Source organism: Macrotis lagotis, chromosome 8, assembly GCF_037893015.1.
Source record: "Macrotis lagotis isolate mMagLag1 chromosome 8, bilby.v1.9.chrom.fasta, whole genome shotgun sequence".
Lineage (NCBI taxonomy): Eukaryota > Metazoa > Chordata > Mammalia > Peramelemorphia > Peramelidae > Macrotis > Macrotis lagotis.
The window spans coordinates 147,518,015-147,520,740 of record NC_133665.1 but is presented as its reverse complement, the minus strand read 5'-3'; the positions used below and the strand labels follow the sequence as shown (position 1 = coordinate 147,520,740).

Sequence of the window (2,726 nt, the reverse complement as noted above, 5' to 3'; positions counted from 1 at the left end):
AGGGCTTTACTGTGCTATAACAATACATTGTCAAGAAATTCAAAAGAAACCATTAAATATGCAGGAACATTCAACATCAGAAGCTTAAAAATCTATCTGGAGTGGCCCCTCAAAAGCTTCTACTTACATTACAAAATAGAGGTTCTCCCTACAAAGAATCATTCAGGTTACCTATACACAAGGCTGTACAGTTTTTATACTGAAGCTAACAATGAGCTGCACTTGATTCACATTCTTAGCAAAACAATGACTTTCTTCACACACACACAAAATCTTTACAGCAGGATATTAAATTTTACTCTTCATCCTCCTCCTCCTCTTCATCTTCTTCCTCCTCATCCGGTCATTCTTCTTCTTCGATCCTGTTGGCCCGCCTGGGCCCTTCTTTCCTGTAGCTCCCTTACCCTTGGCTCGATATGCTGCAATATCCTTCTTCTATTTCTCCTTGAATTTGGCAACTTTCTGTTCATAGGGAAGTTTGTCTTTGGCCGACTGCTCAGACCACAGTTGCCCCAATTTCTTAGCAGTATCTCCGATAGAAAGGCCGGGATGTTCACTTTTGATCTTTGGGCGATGTTCAGCACAGAAGAGGAAGAATGCAGATGGTGGTCTTTTGGGGGCATTCGGATCCTTTTTCTTGCCTTTCTTGAAAGTCCCCTTTGGGAGGGACGTAGTTCTTCATCTCCCGGTCATAGCGGGCTTGGTCTCCTTTGGCCAGGTCTTCAAACTTGGACTTCTCCTTTGCAGACGTGCTCTTCCACCGCTCCGAGCACCTTTTGGAGAACTCGGCCAAGTTGACGGGCGAGTCCGGGTGCTTCTTGTGCTCCTCCCGCAGGTCTGCACGAAGAAGGCGTACAGGACACCTTGCCCCGCGGCTTGTTGGGGTGCCCTTTGCCCATCCTGACCGGCTCGTCTCAACCCGCGGGTGAGGAGCAGCGGCGGCCCGGGGTCAGGAGCGGCCCGCTTCCCGGCCAAACCCACCTCCCGGGAGCCCCTCCCCCGGGAAGCATTATTCTTTATAAGAAAACAATAATCTATGTGCCGGAAGGGTAACAAAAATGTGCATACTCTTTGACCCAGCAATACCACTACTGGGTCTAAACCCTGAAGAGATGATGAAAAAGGGTAAAAGCATCACTTGTACAAAAATATTCATAGCAGCCCTGTTTGTGGTGGCAAAGAACTGGAAATCAAGTAAATGCCCTTCAATTGGGGAATGGCTTAACAAACTGTGGTATATGTATGTCATGGAACACAATTGTTGTATTAGAAACCAGGAGGGATGGTTCAGGGAAGCCTGGAGGGATTTGCATGAACTGATGCTGAGCGAGATGAGCAGAACCAGAAAAACACTGTACACCCTAACAGCAACATGGGAGTGATGCTCAACCTTGATGGACTTGCTCATTCTATCAGTGCAACAACCAAGGACAATTGGTTTATTTGCAATGGAGAATACCATCTGTATCCAGAGAAAGAATTATGGACTTTGAAACAAAGACCAAAAAACTTATTATGTAAATTTCCTATCTCATACTTTATTTTTCTTCCTAAAGGATATTATTTCTCTGTCATCACATTCAACTTAGATCAACATATAACATGGAACCAATGTAAAGACTTACAGAATGCCTTCTGTGGGCGGGGGGTGGGGGAGAAGCAAGAATGGGGGAAAGTCGTAAAACTCAAAATAACTAAAACCTTTCTACAGAAATGAAAACAGTAACCTAGTGTGATTGGAGTAAAACAAACATTATGGGTAATAGGATGAGGTGAAGAATAACTTGAGGGAAGACTATATACTGTCTCTCTTTCATAGATTTATTATCCATATTATTTTATATATATGCAATATCTATTATATTATATATTATGAAAATTTATATTATATATGTGTGTATGTGTGTGTGTGTGAAGAAACCTTGAGAGACAGAGAGAGAAAGATAGAGCTAGAGAGACAGAGAGAGTGTAGTGGGGACAGTATCACCTCCACTTACCACAGTATTATATTTTTATTCTTTCTCATACACAGACACACAGGCATACACACAATGCACAGTCACATATTGTATAAACACTGATTATCTAAAATTTTATTATGTTCATCACACTGAAACTTGTAAATGTATTCTTTAATCCTAACTTTCTGTTTTTCCTTTTCTCATGCTAAATTTACTCTAAACTCCCCATTGAGACCACTATAGAACTTGAAATCTCCCATGTCCCATTATTTTTCCTTTATCCCTAATCAGACTTTACTTTCAATAAAATCCAGTCTTGACTTTAGGAACTGTTTCTTTTCTGATTTAGAGACCACATTTCAAGATGTTGAGTATCACTGAAGGAAAATAATAGTAGCAATATTAATAATGATTTTCTGTTGTTTCTGTGGTTCTATGGGGTTAAATGACTTGCTAAAGGTCTCACAACTAGTAAGTATCGAGTTTCTGAGGTTGGATTTGAACTAAGGTCTTCCTGACCCTAGGGTTGGTGTCTCCAGTAAAACTATAGGGAGAATAAGCACAACATAGTGGTTAAGGAACTGACCTCTGAGTCAGGAAAACCACACTTCAAATCTGGCCTCCAACAAATTCTGATTATGTGACAAGGTCCTTAAGGCCTCAGTGTTTCTAGGCAATCTGACAGAATAAATTGGAAAGAAATAACCAATTTGATAAACTGATGAAATAAATTCCTGCCAATAACTCTCTACAATATGAAATTTC

At 40.9% G+C, this 2,726-nt stretch overlaps 1 pseudogene; it reads right to left on the bottom strand.

The window, feature by feature from the left end:
• Window positions 1–295: 295 nt before the first annotated feature.
• Window positions 296–899, bottom strand: LOC141496556 (high mobility group protein B2 pseudogene; annotated as a pseudogene).
• Between the last annotated feature and the right edge of the window lie 1,827 nt (window positions 900–2,726).